General features: G+C 40.3%; 1 protein-coding gene and 1 non-coding gene across 3 annotated transcripts in view; one reads left to right on the top strand and one right to left on the bottom strand.

The window, feature by feature from the left end:
* The window catches only part of CERS6 (ceramide synthase 6), a 325,070-nt gene that overhangs the window by 147,229 nt on the left and 165,012 nt on the right, over positions 1–12,829 (top strand). The gene's annotated exons all lie outside the window — the stretch shown is intronic.
* On the bottom strand, positions 11,180–11,284 carry LOC117095466. The gene has a single exon (XR_004442007.1). It is a non-coding gene; the product is annotated as a U6 spliceosomal RNA (small nuclear RNA).

Raw genomic sequence — 12,829 nt, 5'->3', positions numbered from 1 at the left:
TTGTCAGATGGTGAGATGTTTGGGAGAATATTTTCAGTCTGAAGAAGATAATTATTTATTGTTTAGTCTGAGCTTTTAGCCCACACTTCCCTTTTATGTGGTTTTTGCTTGAGAGTTCTTGGACCAAGGTTAGATTGAATGTTGAGACACTTTGGGGAGTGTAAAAATCAATGGATGAAAGAAAAGGTATAAATACCACAATTGCATTCATTCCTTTCTCTCTTTACTCTCTTTTTAAAATCCTAAATCTCCTTACTTTGGATTATGTATAATACCAATTTTAATTGACTGATTTTAGTGACAGCATTAAAATGTAAACTTAAATGTAAGGCTGATGGTACTTATGAAGAGTATCTCTCATTGAACATTTTCATTATAGATTTAGATATATTGCAGCAAATGAATTGTAATGGTTTGAATTGATACCATCTTTACCTTGTCTTTATACAGACATCAAATGACATCTAATGTTTGACTCACATGAATATTGCCTTATAATTGGAAAAAAAGTTATATTGCTGTTTACATAGTTATTTAAGATTTGTGGAGATCAAAAAGAATTGTATGTTTTTTTCTTTTTGGCAGACCTTTTTGTTCAATGTAAGTAGACTTAAGTGGACTTCATGTTTTCTTCCAGATGTAAAGGAAAGGTGCCCAAATTGGCAAGACATTAAAAATTATCGTTAGGCCAGGCGTGGTGGCTCACACCTGTAATTCCAGCACTTTGGGAGGCCAAGGCAGGAGGATCATGTGAGCCTGGGAGTTCAAGACCAGCCTGGGCAACAAAGCAAGACCCTGTCTCAAAAAAAAAGAAAAAAAAGATAAAAATAAAAATTATCATTAAGCTGCCAGAATTCGACATTTGTTTGTAAATGTTTATGCATCTGGCTAGTAGACTTGGATCCTAGTCATGAGCCACAAAGAGAAGAGGTTCTGTGGTTATAAGATGAGTGGCTTTGGTTTTGGATCTTACTGAGGGTACCAAGTTTGTTGCTGATCGCAGGGTCATGTGAAATGGGACCTCAACAGGATGGAGACCGGATTATATGTGTGGGTGGAGAGTTGTGGGGAGGGGTTGTCGTCTTCTTGGTGCAGTTTTTAACTGGACTTCCAGCCTCCTTCCAGAAATAGTTCAGGGAAATGTAGATGAATGGCTTTGGCAGAACGTAACATGAGTGGGAAAATGTAAGATGAAAGGAAAAGCTTATTTTCAGTACAGTGGCTTTTTTACTTGCCTTCATTCATTAAATCGTTTCAGGGCCCCATCCCTTTTTTTTTTTGAGACAGAGTCTCACTCTGTCATCCAGAATGGAGTACAGTCGTGCAATCTCGGCTCACTACAACCTCCACCTCCCTGGTTCAAGTGATTCTCCTGCCTCAGCTTCCCGAGTAGCTGGGATTATAGGTGCGTGCCACCACGCCCGGCAAATTTTTTGGTATTTTTAATAGAGACAGGGTTTCACCATGTTGGCCAGGCTGATCGTGAATGCTTGGCCTCAAGTGATCCACCCACCTTGGCCTCCCAAAGTGCTGGAATTACAGGTGTGAACCACCATGCCCGGCCCCCATCCCTTTGTCGATGCACGAAAGTTAGAGTTAAGAGCAAATGCTCTTGGAGTTTGTGCAACTTTTTGTTTGCTCTAATATAAACTGAGTGCAAGAATTCTTTTATTATAGCAAACATTCACATACTCTACCTATTCTCTCTAAGATACAATGCTCTGTTCGTGGCGTCTTTCCTGCTTCTTGAAGTCCAATTGGTGAACATTGAAGTCAATATTCTGATTGATCTCTGACTCACTTTCACACTGCTATGAGTTTAGCTTTGTCGCGTCAGGCCCCTATTGACTTCAGTAGGGATGGCGCCAGGTTTGAGAGGCCGAAGAAGAGACCTGGAGCCAGTGAACGAGACATAGGTTTTTATTGGAGGGAACTTACATACAGGGACAGTCTAGTGGCAGCAGGCTTGACAGTAGAGCATTATTTATTATATAAATTGCATGCTTGTAAAAAGTATACAATTTATATAATATTTAGAGCTACTCTCTCTAACAACCTCTGCCTGGCAACCTTCACTTAATCCAAAACAAAGAGTATCTTTCCCCTGCATACCTGCATTCCATGGACAGGCCAAGGGATCAGATGTTTCACATAAATAAGTAATGAATCTGTCAGATGGCCACTCCCGGATTCCTTAGCTCAGAACTCTGAAGACACATTCAGGTGCGTCTGCCTTACAGGGTCATTCTCAGGGTATACTTAAGATATTGCTGTCAGCTGCATCTGCCATACAAGCGTCTACTTTTTTCAATTCCCAGATACCATAGATGGTTGAAGGTAGGATGCCCTTAGCTATAAGACACATACCCAGTTTCCCAATGATACAAAATATTCCGGGGCCACCTTGAATATGTAAAGTTTTAGAGATGAAACAATTGATATGTATGTTAATAACATTAATATGTTTATTTAGATATAGTGCTTTTCCTATTCACTTTCATGAAATAATTTATTCAGAGCCTGTATTTGCATCTTTGACATCATGTCTTTGTCAGTGAAGCTACTTCAGAGTCATCTAGGACAGTGTGCCAGAGTGCCTTCTCTTCCCTTCCATCTAAATTGCATAGACTTTAATGTGTTTGGAATCCATGTAAGAAGTTTTTTCTATAAATGTTAACCCAGGCCTTAGCACTCTTTCAGACATTTTTTGGTCCTTTATCTGTAGGTGTATATTGAGGATCTCCCACATGTAACTCTCTTCTGTCCTCCCTTTAAGAGGGATCTTTGAAAGGTTTGTTTACAGTGACATCTAATACAAACAGTTATGAAGTCACCACCTTAGAGATAATGACTTAAGTATTTGTTAAATGTCTTTGCTCCCTTAGAATAGCTGTTTCCATCAGCTGACCTTCTTGAGCATCTCAGACTGGCATTGATTGAAGTTGTTTCAGATATGAGTGTCTTCAAAGAATACTTCTTTGTTCTAAATAAAGCGCTTGAGACAGTTGTCTATAAATAAGAGACTGTATTGACTTGAATATATGACAGCCTCTTTTTGGGGGGAAAGAGAAAACATATCTTCAGTTTATATGTGGCATAGTAATTAACCAGAGGGTTTTCTTTTTTTTTTTTTTCCTTTTCCACGTCTACTGGCCACATTGTTTATTTCCTTGTTTTACATTCCTATGTATTTTTGATGGTTAAAAAAAAAAATGGCAAGGGGCAAAAAAATAGTGGTTTACTGGAATATGGGAAATTTAAATAGGCGAATGATTATCACATGGTACTCGTAAACCCTATATAATTAATATGTGGCAATCTAAGAATATAATGCCATCATAGCAAATAAAACTACAGAATTAATGAAAAAAAGGTCCCAATTCCCCAACCAGTACAGAAAGAAAATTGAATAACATAGCTTATAAGATTGTCTTCAATCTTCACTTCTGCAATATAGAACTACCCCTTAATCTTTTTTTAATCTTAATGTCTGTTTAAAGTGGTGTCAAATATTGCAGTGATACAACATAGAACAATTAATATGAACATTTTCTTTTTAGAATCTGGTAAGTTTGGGAAGAGCAGGTATAGAAGAATCTTACTGGAACATGTCACAACTAATTCACCTCTCTCGAGATCTTTTCTGCCTCTCTAGCAAGAGAAACCCATGTCAGAAGAGGCTCAGGAGAGGAAGCAGGCTGTGGTAATAGCAGCACTTGACATTTGTCTAGCTCTGTGATTTTCAAGGAACTTTGTGAGCATTGTTTAATTCCATCTTCACAAGAACTCTGAGACGTAGACTAGGGCATTAAAGGCATACCCTACTCTTCTGCGTCCTCTGTTTTCTTTCCAACATTTAAGGAAATGTTGCTTTGAAAGGTTAAGCAAATTGACTCAGGTTACCTTGTAGAGCATGGGAAGACAGGCTGCTTCTCTGGGTGGAGGAAAAATCTTGGTACAGTTGTGCTCTTTGTGGTTCTTTTCTCCCCCCGATCCTCTCAAATCCTATTTCTCACTCCTGTTCCTTCCAGGGACGTGTAAAACATAGTTATGAATGTGTTTTTGAAGTGATTATCCTAGAAGTGCTTCAACCATGGCTTGTTTCTTTTTGAGGAAGGGCAGTAAATTCTTATACTTTCTATATTTTTCTCTTTGCATTTTTTCTCTTGCCCAAAATAAGAACGCAGGTACACTTAACAAACAAAGAAAATATCAGTTCATTTTAAAATGAACATTGTCAGAGTAAATTCAACTGTGAGTGCTAGGGTTTATTATCTTGTCCTGAAAGACTTCTGAATTTAAGTAGGTTGGTAATCCCTGCCCCCCACTAAATCTTTTTAGATTAGAAAACATTGTTCTCGAGAGACAACTTCAGGAAAGAGATCATTTACTGACATTCATTTGAGATCTGTGTAATGTTTATTTGAGACCTTTATGTTGGTTTTATATATGCTTGAGGTTATATCTATAGTTTGAGGACCATCTATCAACCCTTCCAGGTTATAAAGTATCTAATTTATTAAGAATATTGTCTTGAGCCTCACATGTGGACATTTAAATGTCACAAATATTTATGGAATTCTGAACAGAAAGAGGAAGTAGGGCTGGTGATGTAGAGATGAGCTCTTTTCCTTCAAAGAGGTTGATACACTCATAGTAAACGTAAGACCAGAATGGGCTTTGAAGTCAGAATCACCTGGGGATAAAATCTGACTTCCCCATGATAAACCTAAAAATCATTAGACTGATGATATGGTTACAGTGATACAGTGATGCTTACCTCCTTGGGTTGTTACAGCATTTGTAACTTGCATACTGAAGGCTTTAATACATCCTGGTTTCCCTCCCCCTTCCTCCTTTTCTTTCTCTCCATAAACATTATAGGTGACAGCAGTATCTGCTTAGTTATGGGTAAACTATCCAACTTATTCTGCGATAAACTACCATACTTCTCTCTCTGTCTCTCTCTCTCTCTTTTTTTTTTTTTGAGGCAGAGTCTGGCTCTGTCACCCAGGCTGGAGTGCAGTGGCGCGATCTTGGCTCACTGCAAGCTCCCCCTCCTGGGTTCGTGCCATTCTCCAGCCTCAGCCTCCTGAGTAGCTGTGACTACAGGTGCCCGCCATCACGCCTGGCTAATTTTTTATATTTTTTAGTACAGACAGGGTTTCACCGTGTTAGCCAGGATGTTCTCAATCTCCTGACCTCGTGATCCGCCCCCCACGGCCTCCCAAAGTGCTGGGATTACAGGCGTGAGTCACCACGCCCGACCTACCATACTTATCTTAAAGCAAGAAGAAAATCCCTGAAAAATCTATGTCCTTGCCCCAGGCCCTTTTCATATATCCCCTCAACCTAGAAGTGTTTCTGCAGTTCAGCCCCTTGGCATCTCACTCACTGTAAAACTTAAAGATACCTTGATAATATTTACCTTGTGTGTTTTCCTGAATTGTGGTTATTTGTATATTTATTCCATCTCATTTCTTGACTGGAGGTTCTAGACTGCAACATTCCTTAAAGGCATCTTTCCATTTTCTGTGGTATCTAATGCAATAGCTTGTACTCATTAAATCTTAGGATTGAATTAAATTGATCTAATAGTGCCTTGGTAATGGTCACATGTAAGTGGTAGCCAAGTCTAGTTCCTACTTTTCTGTGGTATTGAGCAAAGTTAACCACCACCCGATTTCTGTTTACCAATAAACGACAAAATATTTCGGTGCATCTAGAAGTATTAGATCCTAACAGACCTCATGGGTTGATGTCCATTACCCTCTAGAGCCAATGCATAATGATTACCATAGAATCCAAGGCTTCTCTATCAGTTTCCTCACACTCCCCACCACTCAGTACTTATTACACTTCAGCCTACGCCCTGTGATTCAACCAGACAAATTGGATAGATGTACACCCTTTCACAAAAGTAGATAAAAATATACATTGTCAAGTGACATAACAGGTGGCTTTCTTTTACCACCTAGAGTTCCATTAAAAATGTTGACACAGTCTCCCACATAAGGTCACGACCTAATCTGGGAAACAATTTTGAACCTATCCCTGTATAATTGTGACTCTCAGTACAACAGATCTGTTTCTCTCCGTGATGTTAACTTGTTATTTAAATTAAACTTAATTTGCATTTATCAATAGTATTATATGCTCATCTGCTGGTTGCTTGTGGACCTCTGCTTTCTGAAGACAAAGACCAATGATGAATTCTGATTGAACAGTTTCTAGCAGTATTGTTCTCATAGTCTAGCCATCTCATTTCATAGAGGAGAATGTTGAACATTCTCAGGTGGACGCCAGTTTCTTGGCCTTATCTTTTTTTATATTTATTTTTATTTTTTGAGACAGTCTCACTCTGTTGCCCAGGCTGGAGTGCAGTGGTGTGATCTTGGCTCACTGCAACCTCCACCTCTCGGGTTCAAGCAATTCTTCTGCCTCAGTCTCTCAAGTACCTGGGACTACAGGTATGTGCCACCATGCCTGGCTAATTTTTGTATTTTTAGTAGAGATAGGGTTTTGCCATGTTGGCCATGTTGTTCTTGAACTCCTGACCTCAGGTGATCCGCCCACCCCAGCCTCCCATAGTGCTGAGATTACAGGCATGAGCCACCTCGCTCAGCCCTCTTGGCCTTATCTTGATACCCTTAAAAAACAAATTTTATTCATAGATCTTATATTTGCATGCAGTGTTGAGCTTGAAAATACAGAAGTAGAATATTTTTAAATGACTTCTAGAAAAGGAAGCACAGATGAAGTAAAATTTACTGCCGTTTAAAACCACAAAAATCATAATAAACACCTTAAATGAAACGCCAAGTCAATAAAGTTAATTTAGACAGGGTTCTGAGAGGCAGTCACTGTGGTATACACATATTTCGGCAGTAACAGAAGAAGTGGGGGTTGCAGATAGCAAGGGTATTGCACAGTATAAGCATTGGCCAATTCTTTTTTCTATTTCTCTCATTTAGAAAATATAAGGGAATTGATTGTCAGTATTTTTTTCAGATCAAGTGATATTAAAAATCAGTTTAGCAAAAATTAAGGAACATAGAAGTATTTAAAAAATATGTCTGAGTACAACTAAGATAAAGATACATGAATTATTTGCCTGGTATAAGACTTTCTCTATAATTTTAGTGCTTTTGCTAAATGTATAAGTACTTAAATGATGTTGGCCCATTGATAGAAGCAATAGCTTTAATTTAATCCAAGTCTTTATAGGCTTAATAAATTTTTAAAAATCACCCAGATCTATCTACCTATGTGGATAGACTTTTTACAAAAGAACATGTCGTTAAATAACATTTTTGATCACCCAGAATTATGCAGTATTAGTATTCAGAGAGTTTAAATTAATAATGTAGATATGTAGTTTACTCCCAGGGAAAGAGAAGAATAATAAGTATCTCTGCATGCAGAGTGGTCAGTGGGTATAAATGAACTTGAATTCATTAACCTCATGATTTGACATCAAAAATGGAAAAATCTGATCAAGTGAAGTTCAGGGTGGTGGTTATTTGTGTGTGCATAAAGGAATGGGGTTTGGGGTTTGACCTGGGTAGCCACTCTTTGGTTCTTGGACAGTATTTTATTCCCAGCCCCAGCCTCTCAGTCCTGAACAGGTCACCATTCAAAAATACAGGTTCCTGTAGTGCCATCATTTCAGGGAAATTCTTTGGGGGCACTGATGAGTCTCCAAACCAGCATGAAACATGTTGCAGCTAACTTATTCCATGAACTTAACATTTTGTGAAATGTATAGATTGTCTACCTCTACATAGTTCAATTCATCCCGTCCTCCACTTGAGCATCCCCGTGTAGTCAGCCTGTAACAATGATCTTTCATTCTATAGAAGGAGAAACAGAAGCTCAGAGTTCTTGATTTCTCTATTACTCAGTTGCTGCTCCTTGAGTTTGCCCTTTAAATGTCAGGTGATGTTTGTAGCACCATGATATTTTTACTGAGTATCTCATTTTGAAAAAAGAGAAGTGGTATGTGCCCCAAGGCCTCACTGGGGATGGGAAGAAGTGGGACTCTCCTTTCATATTCGAACATTTCCCTTTCCAGCAGCCCCATGGAATCACCCTGAGTGACTTGGATGGCTACTTGTGTACTGAAGGAGGTACGTGAGGGATCTGAAAGAGCTGCTAGATAACCCAATGAGTATTTGCAGCCTTTATGGGAAATAACTACAGAGAATGAATACCAATCGGTATGTAGATAGATGAACATCTGGGCATTGATTCTGAAACAATTGAAAAATCAAAGGATGATTTAGCTTAATAGTGCCTTGATTTTACAAGAGATTTTAATGTTCATGATTAAACTGGCTGTACCGGATTTTACCGAAGCCCGTTTATTGTGCATTGGCTGTAGCCTTCCCAGCAGGCATTCCAGTGCTCTTGTAACATCGTTCAGATGCGGCTACAGGTGTAGCTCAGCCTCCTGGAAGGTCCTGTTCTCTCACAGCTGCCAGTGGGAGACCTGATTGTAATTATAGCTTCCATGATGCAATGTCTTTAAAACCTAAATCTAGGCTACAGTTGTTGGCCTAATGCCTGAAGAACGGTGGCTGTTACGAGCTTGAAGCGTCTGATGAGGAGCCCCTTGGTCCTAAAGCCAGGTTTGTGTAAGAAATGGAGTTAGACAGTTGAGTGTAGTTTGTGGGCTGATTATGTTCTCGCGAGTCCGTGGTCTATATCAAAGTCTGTCTCTAGCTCTGAATCTCTGCATCTTATTGACCTAGAGCCTGAGATCAGTAGTGAAACAATAAAAATTTTTGGTTTACTTCTGCAGTGGAATTGTGGAGAACTGTTATTGGATATGATTTGATATTAAAATGAAAACGTGTTAGAAGGAAAAATATGTTTGAGGGAGTCATTCTCAATCTGTCAGAGAAGACGAAACAAAGATTTAAATATTTTTACATTCCTTGGAGCCATCCTTAATTAAGATATACTTGATTTTAGTCCTTTTCCCTTAACCCTATTTCCTGGCTGACTTGAAAATTATAAGCAATTTCCGCTGTAGGTTTTGGCTAGTTGAAAGGTTATGCTTTTCAAAAACACAACTTTTGCAAGGGTTTAATTCCACATTGCCACAGGAAAGTGTGTTCAAAAATATTTGTAGGGTGGGGTATGTGTGTGACAGAGACAGATTGAAGTTGAGCAGTTGTATACGTGTGTGTGTTTGAAGTGTGTGTAGGTCAGAGGTTGGTAAACCAGGGTCAGTCGACCACATCTGGTCTACTGCCAGTTTTTGTATGACTTGTGAAATAAGAAGGGCGATGTGGTTTGGATCTATGTCCCCAGCCACATCTAATGTTGAAATGCAATTCTCAATGCTGGAGGTGGGGCCTGGAGAGGTGACTCAATCCTGGGGACAGTTTCTTATGGTTTAACATCATCCCTCCTTGGTGCCTCATTGCAACATTGAGTTCTCATGAGATCTGGTTGTTTAAAAGTATATGGCACCTCCCCTTTCTCTCTCTTGCTCCTGCTTTGACCATGTAAGATGTGCCTGCTTCCCCTTCGCCTTCTGCCGTGATAGTACGTTTTTTGAGGTCTCCCCAGAAGCAGCAGCCACTGTGCTTCCTGTACAGCCTGTAGAACCATGAGCCAATTAAACTTCTTTTCTTTATAAATTACTCAGTCTCAGGTATTTCTTTATAGCAATGTGAGAACAGACTAATACAGAAAATTGATACTGAGAGTGGGGTATTGATATAAAAAATACCTGAAAAAGTGGAAGCAGCTTTGGAATTGGGTAATGGGCTTCTCAGAAGAAGCCCTCCAAACTGTTTCAATGTCTACCCATTACCCAGTTCAACAAGGCACAGGAAGAAGAGGGAAAGTTTGGAACTTCCTGGAGTTTTGTTGAATGGTTGAGATCCAAATGCTGATAGTGATATGGACAGAGATGGCCAAACTGATGAGGTCTCAGATGGATATGAGGAACTTACTGGGAACTGGAACAAAGGTCACTTTCGTTATGCTTTAGCAAAGAACTTTGAGGCATTGTGACCCTGCCTAGGCATCTGTGGAACTTTGAACTTGAGAATGATGATTTAGGGTATGTGGTGGAAGAAATTTCTTAGCAGCAAAACATTCAAGATGTAGCCTGGCTGCTTCTAACATCCTATGCTCGTATGTGTGAGCAAAGAAATGATAACCAACTGGAACTTACATAAGGGAAGCAGAGGATAAAAGTTTGGAAAATTTGCAGCCTGGCCATGTGGTAGAAAAGAAAAGCCTGTATTCAGGGAAGGGATTCAAGCAAGCTGCAGAAATTTCCATAGATGAAGAGGAGCCAAGTGCTAACAGCCAAGACAATGGGGGAGAAGGCCTCAAAGGCACTCATGGCACCCCCGCCCCATCACAGACCAAGAGTCCTAGGAGGGAAGAATGGTCTCCTGGGCTAAGCCCAGGACCCTGCTGCCCTGCCTTGCGACACTGCTCGCTACATCCCAGCTGCTCCAACTCCAGCCATGGCTCAAAGGGACCCAGAGACAGCTTGAGATGCTGCTTCAGGACTGCCAGTCATAAGCCTTGGTGGCTTCCTCATGGTGTTAAGCCTGCAGGTGCACAGAGTGTACGAATTAAGGCTTGGAGCCTCCACCTAGATTTCAGAGGATGTAAGGAAAAGCCTGGATGTCCAGGCAGAAGCCTGCTGCAGGGACAGAGCCCTCATGGAGAACCTGTACTAGGGCAGTGCAGAGGGGAAATGTGGGGTTAGAGTCCCCACACAGAGTCCTACTGGGACACTGCCTAGCATTGCTGTGAGAAGAGGGCCACTGTCCTCCAGACCCCAAAATGGTAGATCCACCAGCAGCTTGGACCCTGTACCTGGAAAAGTTGCAGGTGCTCATTGCTGGCCCTTGAGAGCAACTATGGGAACTGAGCCCTGCAAAGCCACAGGGGTGGAGCTGTCCAGGGAAGGCCTGGGGAACTACCTTCTTGCACCAGTGTGCCCTGGATGTGAGACATGGAGTCAAAGGAGATTATTTCGGAGCTTTAAGATTTAGTGACTGCCCTGCTGGGTTTCAGACTTGCATGGGGCCTGTAGCCCCTTTCTTTTGGCTGATTTCTCCCTTTTGGAATGGGAGTATTTATCCAATGCCTATACCCCCATTGTATCTTAGAAGTAACTAACTTATTGTTGTTGTTGTTGGTTTTAAATATGGAATGGTTCAAGAATTTTTGTCTCATCCTTGTGCGGGGCCATGCTAATGTTCTTTGGATCCTCCTGTTTTAATGTATGTGCTGCCAAAGTGAGCACACTAAGTTGTTTTTTATTTTAGAGGCTCACAGGGAGAAGGAACTAAGCTTGTCTCAGATGAGGCTTTGTACTGTGGTCTTGAGTTAATGATGGAATGAATTAAGACTTTGAGGGACTGTTGGGAAGGTATGATTTTATTTTGAAATGTGAGGAAAACATGAGATTTGGGAGGGGGTCAGGGGCAGATTGATATGGTTTGGATCTCATACTGATATGTAATCCCCATGCTGGAGGTGGGACATGGTGGAAGGTGATTGGAAATCATGAGGTTTGTTTCTCTTGGTTTAACATCGTCCCCCTTGGTGCTGTCATCACGGTAGTGAGTTCTCACGAGATCTGGTTGTTTAAAAGTGTGTGGCACCTTCCCTGTCTCTCTCTTGCTCCTCCTCTGGCCATGTAAGACGTGCCTGCATCCCCTTTGCCTTCTGGCATGATTGTAAGTTTTCTGAGGCCTCTCTAGAAGCAGATGCTGGTGTGGTTCCTGTACAGCCTGTAGAACCATGAGCCAATTAAACCTCTTCTCTTTATAAATTACCCAGCCTCAGTCATTTCTTTATAGCAATGCAAGAATGGACAAATACAAAGGGTTTTTACATTTTTAAATGGTTATATTTTACATTTTAAATGGTTTTTACATTTTTAAATGGTTATATAAATACTTACACAATATCCTTAGTTTTTCTTCTTAGTGCACAAATCCTAAAACATTTACTAACTGGCCTTCCAGAAAAAATGTACTAACTCTTAGTCTAGGGAATGATGTTGTAACATCTTTCCTTATTTTGATTATAAGAGATAATTCATTACTTCTTAAAAAACTCTTTTAAATTACTCTTCCCAGTAATCAAAACTAGTATATCTTTTTTTTTTTTTTTTTTTTTTGAGATGGAGTTGCTGTGTTGCCAGGCTGGAGTGCAGTGGCACAATCTCGGTTCACTGCAACCTCCGACTCCCTGGTTCAAGCAGTTCTCCTGCCTCAGCCTCCCAAGTAGCTGGGATTACAGACACATGCCACTATGCCCAGCTAAATTTTGTATTTTTTTGAGACGGGGTTTCACCATGTTGGCCAGGATGGTCTCAATCTCCTGATATCATGATCTGCCTGCCTCGGCCTTCCAAAGTGCTGGGATTACAGATGTGAGCCATTGCACCAGGCCAAAACTAGTATATCTTAATAGAAATGTCTTATGTTTTTGCAGTCTTTTCAGGGGTTAATGAAGAAAGTATAAAAGGTTTGCTGCAAAATTTTAAATCCATCAGTAGTCATTATAATATATTTTGGAAGTATACAAAGAGAAGAGAATTACAGAATGCCCCTCTCCCCATATGAAGGAGTTGGCTCTGGGTTCACATGGAATGGAACATTACCTCAGTGTTTGCTTCTGTCATGAAATACCTTGGGTACCAGTTACCTCTTCCTTAATGTATGTTTCATCCTTCTGAATGCATCAGAGATGCATTTGCTTTCACTATTTGCTATTTGCATTTGCTTTCACTATTGCTTTCCTATTTGCTTTCACTCCTTTGTACTCCCAGCCCCAGGCA

Source organism: Trachypithecus francoisi, unplaced genomic scaffold (assembly GCF_009764315.1).
Source record: "Trachypithecus francoisi isolate TF-2019V2 unplaced genomic scaffold, Tfra_2.0 Lachesis_group13, whole genome shotgun sequence".
NCBI classification, from domain to species: Eukaryota; Metazoa; Chordata; class Mammalia; order Primates; family Cercopithecidae; genus Trachypithecus; species Trachypithecus francoisi.
This window is presented reverse-complemented; position numbering and strand designations above follow the sequence as displayed.